The 14,320-nt window shown below is 41.7% G+C and overlaps 1 protein-coding gene across 2 annotated transcripts in view; it reads left to right on the plus strand.

Moving 5' to 3' along the window:
- Positions 1-871: 871 nt before the first annotated feature.
- Positions 872-14,320, plus strand: part of CPEB3 (cytoplasmic polyadenylation element binding protein 3) — a 218,998-nt gene continuing 205,549 nt past the window's right edge. For both annotated transcript variants that reach the window (XM_073596053.1, XM_073596056.1), the window contains exon 1: positions 872-1,022. The gene's annotated coding sequence lies outside the window, so the exon portion shown is untranslated. The remainder of the gene's footprint in view (positions 1,023-14,320) is intronic.

Here is a 14,320-nt window from a genome sequence, read left to right on the forward strand (position 1 = left end):
TTTTTGTTAAACCTCCTTTTTTTGCTATTAACATTAAATTATGTTCAAACATTGAATTGCATTTCTCTTGCTTCATAACATCAATATGTTGGCACCACCAGCTTTCAACTGAAGAGAGTAGAGCACTAAATTCAATAAATAGGCGCCGCAGCTGCAAAACGCACCCTTGCAGCGCCTATTCATTCAGGGACAGGTTCAGACCAGGCGTTCATGTTGGCGGCGTGATGGCATGTTTCATGTTTATGTGTTTGATGCCCATTGTCGGGAATATTTCATGTTTATACATTTTGTGTGCATTGTCAGGAATATTTCATGTTTATGTGTTTCGTGCGCATTGCAAATCCTCTTTTATTACAGGAATAGCTAGCTCATTATAGTTGGCCCTTCATAATGCAAATTTTTGTCTATGGCTATGGGTAATGTTAAAGGGACTCTCCAGCTTCCTTCTCTGAAGTACACCTAGGGACTTTTTTGCATCTTGATAAGTGTGTGTATAAATTTGCGTTTTATGGTTGCCCCCCCCACTTTTGTCCTTTGTCCCCCCCATGTGCCCCCCCCCTAAATATGAAAGCTAGAGACGCCACTGCTTAGACTGCTGTGCTGCTGCAGATGGTCAATGTGTGCTCACCATCACATGATGTATTATAGTCAGATCATTGTGTCATTCCATATATATATATAGCAGCAGTAGGTTTGCTGTGTATCTGCCCCTTGCTATTGATGGACATGTGAGTGTGTCATTGTCTCCCCAGCCTGCCCGTACAAGTGCTGGTTGCGCAATGTATCAGCTGATGTGCGGTAGGCAGGCTCAGCGCGTTTACTGCAGTTCTGGAAAGCTACCCTCGCTGTCATGCGCTTGTGTCTGCAAAGACTACATCCCCCAGGAGCCTCTGCGAGCGCCTGCGCACTTGCCTTCCAGTTGTCAAAGTGCTCTTGGCGATCGGTCGTTCGCCAGCAGTAAGCAAAGCGAAAGAAGGACACATTGCATTCTTTTATCGATCTTTAAAAGTGGTCACAAAAAGGTAACTATAACCAATCACCGCGATCTAATGCATGTTAAAAATCAATTTTCACTGCCAATATATTGCATTTAATTAGTGGGTAATCTGCTCTGGTCACCTGCTTAGTGCTGGTCGGAGGTGATCTTTCTAGATCGGTGTTATATGCAAAAGTTACCGGTTTCCCGGTTATAAAGACCACCAGGCTGTGGCTGATGAATGATGGGACTTGACCTTGAGCGGGCAGGCGAGTTTGTTGTGGGAGATAATGAAGTGGTTGATTACATATTGACCACTGCCTGCTATACTGAGGGGTCCACTTGCTATTTATCGGTAGGGGAATTTTCCCATTAGCTGTGCAAAGCATTATAGGTGATCTGCCAGAGACAGGACTCTCTTGTTATAGGTGTTTTCATAGTTTTTGTTGTAACATAAGACAAAAAAAACAGGTTTTATTGGGTGGTGCATATACATCACCACCTGTCATTAGCCATCTAACTATAATACAAAAGCTTTATTTTTTATTGCTACTTTGCACCTTCATGTTGGGTGTTGTTATTGACAGATGAGCATACACCCTATTAAACAAGTATGCAAGCTTCCTCTCATAGCATGCATAGTTCATGATGAGTAATGTCAGTGGAAAACTCTAGGGCTTGGGTTATTTTTAAGTTCTGAATATTAAGGAAGCTGTAATGGAATGCTGCTGTATTCTGTGTATATTAGTGCATGCTTTTACATTCCACTGAAATTCCATTATATATGCAAAACACAAATAATTCATCCAAAAAATATCTTCCCTTCCCAATCTGTTTAATAAGCAAAAAGGTGCAATTAGTGTATGGCTGTGTATAAACATTGTGGCTGCTGACTGTGCTGTCACTGTCAAAATATTTCATAATAACAGGTGACAAAGCAGCTATTTGCATATCTGCCAGCATAACAGGGTTATTTCAAAGGTTATATGAATAGCAGCCCTATTAAATGTGTGAGAGTTCATTACGCAGGACTTTGTCACACTGAACTCATGGAAGGTTTGTGGGGCCTCAGGGTATTATGTATACTGTGCCAGCATTGAGGCAGCTGATCCTGGTTTGCTGCAGTGTTGTACTGCAGCATGAAGATGTGAGAAAATCTTTCTGTGTACTGTGCCTCTCTGCAGACCCATAGGACTTGGTCCCTGGCTTCCTCTAGCTGGATGCCCTTCATATCCTACCAAACAGCAGCCAGAACGAATGCCACCCAGGTCCTACAGATTTACACATATCTGCTACTGCCAAAAGTAGCATTGACAGATCAGTTTGCGTTGTCCAAACTCATGACTGCCAAGAGGACTAATTACATTTCTCTTTTATTTCCTACAACACATAGGCAGTCAGTTGAAATATGTGTGGGTAGAAGAACAAAGATGTAGCTCACAATTTAAATGTCCTTAAAGACATTGGTGATTATTCACTTAGATGGTGCTGACAAAACCATGTTTGTAAAGTGTTACCAAACCCACAACAGTAAAATCAGTCTGTATATGCAGTAAAGCATACTTATATTCACTGTGGAACCTAAGGGGTTAATCCTCCGCATTGTGTAAAAAGGCTCTTTGATCCTGTCTTCTCTAATCCTCCCCTTCTTTTACTGTCCCCAATCCATCTCCTGATAAGACAGAGCCTTTGGAGTCACTCTGCACATGCTCAGTTTGGTGTGTATTGCTAGAGAGGTTTTTTTTTTTTTTCTTGGGAGGGTGCATGTGATCAGCACCCGGCCAATCAGTGCTGCCCAGACAGAGGGTCAGGGGGTCCTACAGCCTCATAGGACATTCAGAGGAGAATGAAAACTTTAACCAGACACTGATAGAAGTCACAAGACTGCTATATACTGCTGATGAGAAAAGGTATTTAGCAGTTTATATTTACTCAAATAGTTGCATTTCCATGTTCTGTGGGGAACCAGATATAGTGAATACAGGCTCCTGGGCCTAATGATTAGGTAATGCGTACACTTTAAAGCAGGGATCTCAAACTGGCGGTCCTCCAGCTGTTTCGAAACTACAAGTCCCATGAGGCATTGCAAGGCTGACAGTTACAAGCATGACTCCCACAGGCAGAGGCATGATGGGACTTGTATTTTGGCAACAGCTGGAGGGCCGCCAGTTTGAGACCCCTGCATTAAAGTGTACCTATTACCTCATCATTAGGCCACTTTGTGGACTGAACCAGTGTGTAACAATATACAGCATATCAGATCATGTTGGATTCACTGTGGCTAAATCTGACCTTGCTTGGTGAAGATTGTTCAGTATTAAAGTGAAGCAACTATTTGCTGGAAATTCTAGATGATCTACAATTGCCAGCCCACACTACAGAAACAGTAGCCAGGGCCTTGTTTCATGCCTGGAGAGTTCTTCTACGGCACTGGAAGTCTCCAGATCCTCCATCCCAAAAGGAATGGCTGCAGTGTGTAGGAGATACTCTTAGAATACACACACACACATTTTTGTATTTTTGTTCATGTGACACTGAACACTGAAGAAATGACCCTTTGCTACAATGTAAAGTAGTGAGTGTACAGCTTGTATAACAGTGTACATTTGCTGTCACCTCAAAATAACTCAACACACAACCATTAATGTCTAAACTGCTGGCAACAAAAGTGAGTACACCCTTAAGTTAAAATGTCTAAATTGAGCCCAAAGTGTCAATGTTTTGTCAATATTTTGTGTGGCCACCATTATTTTCCAGCACTGCCTTAACCCTCTTGGGCATGGAGTTCCCCAGAGCTTCACAGGTTGCCACTGAAGTCCTCTTTCAGTCCTCCATGACGAAATCACAGAGCTGGTGGATGTTAGAGACCTTGCGCTCCTCCACCTTCTGTTTTGAGGATGCCCCACAGATGCACAGTAGGGTTTAGGTCTGGAGACATGCTTGGTCAGTCCATCACCTTTACCCTCAGCTTCTTTAGCAAGGCAGTGGTCATCTTGGAGATGTGTTTGGGGTCGTTATCATGTTGGAATACTGCCCTGTGGCCCAGTCCCTGAAGGGAGAGGATCATGCTCTGCTTCAGTATGTCACAGTACATGTTGACATTCATGGTTCCCTGTAGCTCCCCAGTGCCAGCAACACTCATGCAGCCCCAGACCATGACACTCCCACCACCATGCTTGACTGTAGGCAAGACACACTTGTCTTTGTACTCACCTGGTTGGCGCCAAACACGCTTGACACAATCTGAACCAAATAATTTTATCTTGGTCTCATCGGACCACAGGACATGGTTCCAGTAATCCATATCCTTAGTCTGCTTGTCTTCAGCAAACTGTTTGTGGGCTTTCTTGTGCATCATCTTTATAAGAGGCTTCCTTCTGGGATGACAGCCATGCAGACCAATTTGATGCAGTGTGCGGCGTATGGTCTGAGCACTGACATGCTTACCCCCCACCCCTTCAACCTCTGCAATGCTGGCAGCACTCATACGTCTATTTCCCAAAGACAACCTCTGGATATGATGTTGAGCACGTGCACTCAACTGCTTTGGTCGACCATGGGAAGGCCTGTTCTGGATGGAACCTGTACTGTTAAACCGCTGTATGGTCCTGGCCACTGTGCTGCAGCTCAGTTTCAGGGACTTGGCAATCTTCTTATAGCCTAGGCCATCTTTATGTAGAGTGAGAACTAAAAATAAGCATCCCTCAAAGTGTAAAACCCTGCTAATTCCAGTTATGAATACATCTATAAATATATATAAAAAAAAAACCCTATACGCTTGAAACTACAAAAAGGGGAGACGGGGGAAAAGGATTGAAGTGGGAGCCCCTGGTGTCATATCATCAAAAACTCATATTAAAAACTCTGTGGCTCAATTGACTCCAATGACATAAATGGGATAGGGAAAAGGGGAAAGGAAATGCACAGCCCACTGCAAGTACAAAAAGTCGAATTTTATTATATCACTGTGATAAAAACTCAATGTCTGCCATTCTTGCCCCTATCCAGTGTATCCAGTAATATATATATATATATATATATATATATATATATATATATATATATATATATATATATATATATATATATATGGGATAACACCAAATTTCACACTTAAGACCTTGTAACACTAACAAGTCACATGACACCGGGGAGGGAAAATGGCTAATTAGGCCCAATTTGAACATTTTAATTTAGGGGTGTACTCACTTTTGTTGCTAGTGGTTTAGACATTAATGGCTGTGTGTTGAGTTGTTTTGGGGGGACAGCAAATTTACAGTTACACAATCTGTACACTCACTACTTTACATTGTAGCAAAGTGTGAGGGGTGCACTCGCTTTTGTGAGATACTGTGTGTGTGTGTAAAATATATAAAAAAAATATATATACAGTGGGGACGGAAAGTATTCAGACCCCCTTAAATTTTTCGCTCTGTTATACTGCAGCCATTTGCGAAAATCATTTTAAGTTCATTTTTTTCCTCAATAATGTACACACAGCACCCCATATTGACAGAAAAACACAGAATTGTTGACATTTTTGCAGATTTATTAAAAAAGAAAAACTGAAATATCACATGGTCCTAAGTATTCAGACCCTTTGCTCAGTATTTAGTAGAAGCACCCTTTTGATCTAATAAAGCCATGAGTCTTTTTGGGAAAGATGCAACAAGTTTTTCACACCTGGATTTGGGGATTTTCTGCCATTCCTCCTTGCAGATCCTCTCCAGTTCTGTCAGGTTGGATGGTAAACGTTGGTGGACAGCCATTTTTAGGTCTCTCCAGAGATGCTCAATTGGGTTTAAGTCAGGGCTCTGGCTGGGCCATTCAACAACAGTCACGCAGTTGTTGTGAAGCCACTCCTTCGTTATTTTAGCTGTGTGCTTAGGATCATTGTCTTGTTCGAAGGTAAACCTTCGGCCCAGTCTAAGGTCCTGAGCACTCTGGAGAAGGTTTTCGTCCAGGATATCCCTGTACTTGGCCACATTCATCTTTCCCTCTATTGCAACCAGTCGTCCTGTTCCTGCAGCTGAAAAACACCCCCACAGCATGATGCTGCCACCACCATGCTTCACTGTTGGGACTGTATTGGACAGGTGATGAGCAGTGCCTGGTTTTCTCCACACATACCGCTTAGAATTAAGGCCAAAAAGTTTTATCTTGGTCTCATCAGACCAGAGAATCTTATTTCTCACCATCTTGGAGTCCTTCAGGTGTTTTTTTAGCAAACTTCATGCGGGCTTTCATGTGTCTTGCACTGAGGAGAGGCTTCCATCGGGCCACTCTGCCATAAAGCCCTGACTGGTGGAGGGCTGCAGTGATGATTGACTTTCTACAACTTTCTCCCATCTCCCGACTGCATCTCTGGAGCTCAGCCACAGTGATCTTTGGGTTCTTCTTTACCTCTCTCACCAAGGCTCTTCTCCCACGATAGCTCAGTTTGGCCAGACGGCCAGCTCTAGGAAGGGTTCTGGTCGTCCCAAACGTCTTCCCTTTAAGGATTATGGACACCACTGTGCTCTTAGGAACCTTAAGTGCAGCAGAATTTTTTTTTTTGTAATCCTGGCCAGATCTGTGCCTTGCCACAATTCTGTCTCTGAGCTCTTCAGGCAGTTCTTTTGACCTCATGATTCTCATTTGCTCTGATATGCACTGTGAGCTGTAAGGTCTTATATACTGTAGACGGGTGTGTGGCTTTCCTAATCAAGTCCAGTCATTATAATCAAACATAGCTGGACTCAAATGAAGGTGTGGAACCATCTCAAGGATGATCAGAAGAAATGGACAGCACCTGAGTTAAATATATGAGTGTCACAGCAAAGGGTCTGAATACTTAGGACCATGTGATATTTCAGTTTTTCTTTTTGAATAAATCTGCAAAAATCTTCTTGCAAAAGTATTCGCCTCCCTTGGCATCTTTCGTGTTTTGTTGCCTCACAACTTGGAATTAACATGGATTATTTGAGGTTTTGCATCATTTAATTTACAGAACATGCCCACAACTTTCAAGATTTTTTTTTTTTTTTATTGTGAAGCAAACAACAAATAGGACAAATAGCAGAAAAAGTCAATGTGCATAACTATTCTCCCCCCTAAACTTAATATTTTGTAGAGCCACCTTTTTGCGGCTATCTCAGCTCCAAGTCGCTTTGGATAAGTCTCTATGAGCTGGCCACATCTTACCACTGGGATTTTTGCCCATTCCTTCTTGCAAAACTGCTCCAGCTCCTTCAAGTTGGATGGTTTGCGCTTGTGAACAGCAATCTTTAAGTCTGACCACAGATTTTCTATTGGATTGAGGTCTGGGCTTTGACCAGGCCATTCCAACACATTTACATGTTTCCCCTTAAACCACTCAAGTGTTGCTTTAGCAGTGTGTTTGGGGTCATTTTCCTGCTGGAAGGTGAACCTCTGTCCTAGCCTCAAATCACATACAGAGTGGTACAGGTTTTGCTCAAGAATATACCTACCCTGTATTTAGCACCATCCATCTTTCCCTCAACTCTGACCAGTTTCCCAGTCCCGACTGCTGAAAAACATCCCCACAGCATGATGCTGCCACCACCATGTTTCACTGTGGGGATGGTGTTCTTTGGGTGATGTGATGTATTGGGTTTTCGCCAGATATAGCGTTTTTCTTTGATGGCCAAAAAGTTCAATTTAAGTCTCATCAGACCAGAGCACCTTCCTCCATGCATTTTGTGAGTCTCCCACATGCCTTTTCGCAAACTCAAAACGTGCCATTTTGTTTTTTTGCTGAAAGTAATGGCTTTCTTCTGGCCACTCTGCCATAAAGCCCCACTCTATGGAGCGTCCGACTTATTGTTGTCCAGATGATGTACAGATACTTCAGTCTCTGCTGTGGAACTCTGCAGCTCCTCCAGGGTTACCTTAGGTCTCTGTGCTGCCTCTCTGATTAATGCCCTCCTTGCCCGATCCTTGAGTTTTGATGTGCAGCAGCCGTCTCTTGGCAGGTTTGATGTTTTGCCATGTTCTTTCCATTTGGTTATGATTTGCTGGTGCTCCTAGGGATCATCAAAGATTTGGATATTTTTTTTATAACCTAACCCTGACTTGTACTTCTCAACAACATTGTCCCTTACTTGTTTGGAGAGTTCCTTGGTCTTCATGGCAGTGTTTGGTTAGTGGTGCCTCTTGCTTAGGTGTTGCAGTCTCTGGGGCCTTTCAGAAAGGTGTGTATATGTAATGACAGATCATGTGATGCTTAGATTGCACACAGGTGGACATCATTTCACTAATTGAGACTTCTGAAGGTAATTGGTTGCACCAGAGCTTTTTATGGGCTCCATAACAAAGGGGATGAATACATACGCACATGTCAATTAACAGTTTTTTATTTCTGAAAAATAATTTTATGTATATATTTTTCTAATTTTACTTCACCAACTTAGACTATCTTGTTCTGATCCATCACATATAATACAGATTAAAAAAAACATTGAACTAAAGGCTGTAATGTAACAAAATAGGTAAAAAGCCAACTTTTGCAAGGCACTGTGTGTGTGTGTGTGTGTGTGTGTGTGTGTGTGTGTATAGGCTGCTCCTGTAAATATGATAACCTTGGGGGCACTTGGCTGAACACCCCAAGCCTGAGACTGCTTGACTTGGTTATGGACAGACTCCTTGCAGGTTAATGTATACCCCTTCAGTTAGTGGTCTTAGATAGATGGTTGAATACCCAGAGATATTCTTCATTGCCGTTAAGGGGTCTTTCGTTTGTTGCACCAATTGTATGGCCTGTGGCACATACATGGTTGATTCATCCTATAATGTTTACCTGCTCTGGAATTGCCAGAAATGTGTTTCCTATTCTACTCTTGATTTTAAAAGTGAAATAACCAACCATAAATCACTTTGCTGAGCTCAGAACAGTACTACCTGACGTCTGATTTGGTTACTGCGCTTTAATACTGCAAACTGTGTTGAAGAGGTAATCATTTGTTATAATGGGAGCCATTTATGAACAGTTGGGAGTTATAAACATTGGATCTGTTGCATTAAAAAATAGCACCTTTTGTCATCACAAGGCAAGTTGAACAATGTAGGTTGAAACCTACCGTATATACTTGAGTATAAGCCGAGGCACCTAATTTTACCACAAAAAACTGGGAAAACTTATTGACTCGAGTATAAGACGAGGGTGAGAAATGCGCAGCTACTGTAAGTGGAAAAGAGGGTCAACAATGCCCATTTGCATGCCTCACTGTGCCCATTTGAGGCCATAGGTCCCCCGAGCTTCAAACTCGGTAGTTAAGGGTTCCTAGATGCCCCCTAGGTGCAGCCAAAATTTGAGGTCTCTGGACCCAAAGGGTCCTGAAATGACATTGCTGCAGATGGACACAGTTGACCGACTTTGGGGCCCAGTATCTCAGGGCCACTTGGTGCTAGGAACCCCAAACTTAGTGTGCTAACCCAGTGGAACTAGCACTACAACATATCCAAAGATATCAAACACTTTTCTGCAGCAGAGAATGACAGTTTCCGAACCGACTTTGGGGCCTCGTATCTCGGTGCTAGGAACCCCAGCTTTGGATATGGTGTAGTGCTAGTTCCACTGGGTTTGCACACCAACTTTGCACCAAATTTGGGGTTCCTAGCACCAAGTGGCCCTGAGATACAGGGCACCAAAGTCGGTTCGGAAAATGTCACTCTCTGCTGCAGAAAAGTGTTTGACTCGAGTATGAGCCGAGGGGGGCATTTTCAGCACAAAAAAAATGTGCTGAAAAACTTGGCTTATACGGTAATTGCCTCAAATAAGTAAAAGCTCTATTCTCTTTTTCTGTTGATATTAAAAAAAGGCCCTAGTTGCCACTCCGTTATAAGCACTTTTCAGTTACCTAGATCTCTAAAACTGCAGTCTTAAGGTGAGTGTAAACCCTTACCTTGTGAAACAACCCATTCAGTTTGAAATAGAAAGGAAAAGCAACACATTTGTGTATAGATATAAAAAACATTATGTACACTGTTTTTTTTTTTTTTTTTTTCCCCTTTTTCATAAGTGATCACATATTCTCTGTTCTCAGCTGCATAAGAGATGGGGAAGAAGAAACAGCAGCACACTGAACTTGCCAGTGAAAGGCTGTGCAGGGGGTGTGTCTCAGGATGTCTGGTCATTCGAGGAAAACGGGCTGAGTTCCCTGTACAGCCAGAGAACTGACCATTATAAGTTCACACCTATGCCAATTGGATGCGGATTTCCCTGCATCCAATTCGCATAGCAGGAGAATGTGACCGGTTCACATCTCCGTTGCGGCGCGCACTGCTCAAAAATGGTGTGCATCTTTGGCTCCGTTTCAGTGCCAAATTCAGGCAAAGATTAGCCCCTGAAACGGAGAACAGGGATGCACAGTGTTCCTGTGCGATCCACGGCCGGTTTAGGTATGAACTGAGCCTCAGTGTGGTCAGTTTTAAGTGTGGTACAGCAGGCACATATCAGGAATATGAAGGTGATCGTAAACTCTCACCTTGTAAAACATCCCATTCAGTTTAAAATAGAAATGAACATTTGTGTATAGATATAAAAATGTACAACTTTTTTTTTTGTTCTTTTTTTTTTTTTTCCTTCCCCTTTTTTATAAGTGATCATATATCCTCTGCTGCATAAGAACTGGGGGAGAGGGAGAAACAGCAGCACACTGAATTCCTCATTGAAAGGCTGTGCGGGGTCTGATCGTTGTAGGAGAGCAGGCTGAGTTCCCAGCAAAGCTGCAGAACTGACTCTCCTGCTTAGTGTAGTCAGTTTTTAATAGGAAAGCAGTGGGACTGACAGGAACACCAGGGATTTCACACAAAGAAAGCAATACAAGGAGAGCAGAATATATTTTCATACAAGTATATGATATAACAGGCACATATCAGGAATATGAAATATTGGGTTTACACACTCTTTAAAGGAGAATTACAGGCAAAGTTTGTTTGGCTGTACTTCTCCTATGGATCACAGGAGTGCAGTTAATTTTTCAGTCCACTCTCTGCTGACGTCACAGAAGTCAGTCCAGTCTTCTCGTTATCAAGACCATGGACTTGGGATCCGCCAGATCCCTGGACCGATACCCAGCTCAGGCTCTCAGCGAGCCGCTGAGAGCCTGAGCCGCCCGCTCCACCCCCTCCACAGCCCAGCGCTCCAATGAGTGAGGAGGGGACAGAGCAGAGAGCTGCTGACTGACAGAAGCTCTCTGCTCACGAAGCTGTGAGAACCGGGTGTTTGATTCCTCGGTTCTTAGTGCAGAGGCGCCGGGGGACAGATGAAGCATCGGACTGATGCTACATCCACCTAGGTAAGTATGAATCTAAAAAAAATCCAAACCCATACTTCTCTTTAATACACTTTTTAAAAAAAAATCAGGAAAATGTTTGTTTAAAATTGTGCCATTCTACACATTAAAGATATGCAGATATTAACATATTCCACTCCAATGCTTAGTTAACATAGTATGACTTTGTAACCAATCCATGTAGCCTGAGTCTTTCTACCTAGTGGGGGATAAACGTCATTCATGCATATCACCCTGAGCCCTAACTGCATGCCGTAGCTGTATGTTAAAAAAAAAAAAAAAAAAAAAAAAAAAGCATGTGTGCAGGTAGCGAGTATAGGGCTTGTAGAGAGGCAAATGATACCAGGACCTTTAATACACATTAAACTTGAAATTCTTTAATGTTGCATTTCTGGAGGCTAGCTAAGAACTCATTTGACATTAACCAAGGTATCTAATTACTATACAGAGTATCCTAAAATTTGGGAAGGTTATTAAAAGAAGGATATTATGATTTTTGAAAAAAAATGCTATATACAGAATTTTTCTCATGTTGAGGTATTCTCTTGTCCTGCATCTTTTCTCTAGTACTATTCTGGTGCCAATCTTTCCATGCTCATCAGTAGAAAATGCAGGATGACTTGGTTAGTTACCAACAGCTGCATACATTATCATTCTCACTGTGAGGTATGATAGGAGGCTGCATTTACTTTTCTCGTGTCTTGCAAGTTCTCTCCCTTCCCATTCTGGTGCTAATTTTCTGCGTGGTCATAGATAAAGAATGCAGAAGGATCACTTTGTGATGCAGAAATATGTAGTAATCATTGGTTCCTCCAGTAGTGTAGCATACCAGTGACTAAAACCGGTATGTGGACTACAGCGAGGTAGGGAAATAATCTTGCATCTTCTACCATCACTGACTTTCCAGTTGCAAGCCTATTGAAAGAAAGATATTTACTCTGCAGCATTACTGCAATGAGAAAGGGAGCTGAAAACTGACAGCAGAAATGAAAGATGTGGTAAAGAGTATTATTTTCCTTGTTTAGCTCAGTTTCTATTGTTTATCATTCTGCCTCCCATCTATCACTTCAAAGAAGGCAAATAGTAATAGTGGTCAGTGCATGCTTCCCTGTTCAATATCGATTCCTCTTTTTATGTATTTTGCTAGGTAAAGGGTGGCAATCGCTTGAGTGCATGTGGTGCTTATGTGAATGTAGGCTAGTCATACCCATTACCCCTTTTTCCCAAAAGACATCTGGAGAAGAAAAGTCATTAATATGATTATAATGATAGCAGCTATGCAAGGGCTACCATCTTTGCATTCCTTACTATAATCAAGTGGAGATGAAGAAATGTGGCTTTGTGGTGGTGTGATATAGGCTAGCAATACTTTATTCAGAGCCATAAAGTGCTTCCAACTATTCCCACAGTCAAAACCATATGGAAAGGTACAGACATAAAGTGGAACAATCAGTCATTTTATAAGTCTGCATGATTGCATTCCTTGCATGTCATAACAACAGTCTTGTTTACAAAGCATTACCCCGCCATGCCCCCTAAAGGAGAACTATACAAAAAAAATATTGGTTAAACACATTTTTTTTTTTTAATTCTGGTTTATGAAATTTTCGGATGCAGTAGTTTAGAAATTGGATGAAAGGTTTAGCACTGGGAAACACTTTTTTTAAGGATAAAAAGTACATTTTACAAATGACGAGGAAAGGGGGACAGAGGGACTTTTATCCGAATCAGGGACAATCCCTCGAAATCAGGGACAGTTGGAAGCTATGCGTATACACAAGCAGGAATTTAAAGTCTGCTGTGCGGGCACCAGGATTTACATGATTGTATCACCTGTGGGGCAACATCTTCAGTCCGGAAGTAGATACCGGCCTTAGCTGATGCCTGAAAAGAGGTGGTGCCACCCACAAAATACCTGCAGTTCTTACCTATTATTATGTCTTTACAGGAAGTCCCCAAGTTACGAACACAATAGGGATTGTAGGTTTGTTCGTAAGTCAAAGTTGTTCATAAGTCACAACACTGCATTTGTAAGTGTAACTTCTGGTTGGAACACTACATTCGTAAGTGTAACGTCCACCTGTGCATGGATGTGGGATGTTCCGGGTGCTTGTTATGTTACCTGGGGCTCTTCTGGCCATGCAGTACATGTAGTACTGCAGTATGAGATGTGTCTGGAGGTATCCAGGACCAGTGTGGAGCACAAGTGGCCGGCATTTGAGGCCGTTCGTAAGTAGGAGTCGTTCGTAACTCGGGGACTGCCTGTACTAAACACAGAAAAACAGGTGGTTTTACATCTGCTTTATCTTTCCCTATAGACCAGTTATTCAAGAAACCTAGCATAGCCAAAAAAATTATTTTCATCGGCTAAATTGACACTATTATAGTCGACTAAAATAATTCAGATGACTAAAATACAACTAAAACTAAAATGGCATTTTAGTCAGAAGATGGTCTGGAAATTTCATAGATAGGCAACTCCTATCCAAATATTGATTGGTGGTTCCAAATTAATAATACCTACTGCAGTAGGGAACCGACACAAAAAGGTACACTCAGCATCTTTCCAAAATAACTGTAATGTTTGACGCAATTGAAGTTTTTTTATTCACATGATTACGTAGGTAATATTACAATTGTACTTTTATGGTAACAAGGGGTGTAACATAAGTAGGCTAGTTCTAATTAGGACTCGAAAGAATGCAAACATGTAATGAAAACATTATTAGTGCCGTGTGCAATACATAGGCAAACCATACAAAAATAGAATACAGTTTTATACAGAATATACAAATTTCCTTTACAAAAGACTACGACTAAAATGAAACTACATTACAGACACCGATATTTAACTTATCTATCACAACGGCTGTAGTGCATGTTCAAACCTTAATACCATAAATAATAACATGTTATTAGATTTTTACTTCAGGAGTATATAATGAGTTTGGAAATAACACAGAAATGACTAAATGTTGCATTACAATTTATCTTAACCCATTCGAATTTCTACTAAAATGTACTGGAGATTTTAGTCAACTAAAATATG

This window comes from Aquarana catesbeiana, linkage group LG08 (genome assembly GCF_042186555.1).
Source record: "Aquarana catesbeiana isolate 2022-GZ linkage group LG08, ASM4218655v1, whole genome shotgun sequence".
NCBI lineage: Eukaryota > Metazoa > Chordata > Amphibia > Anura > Ranidae > Aquarana > Aquarana catesbeiana.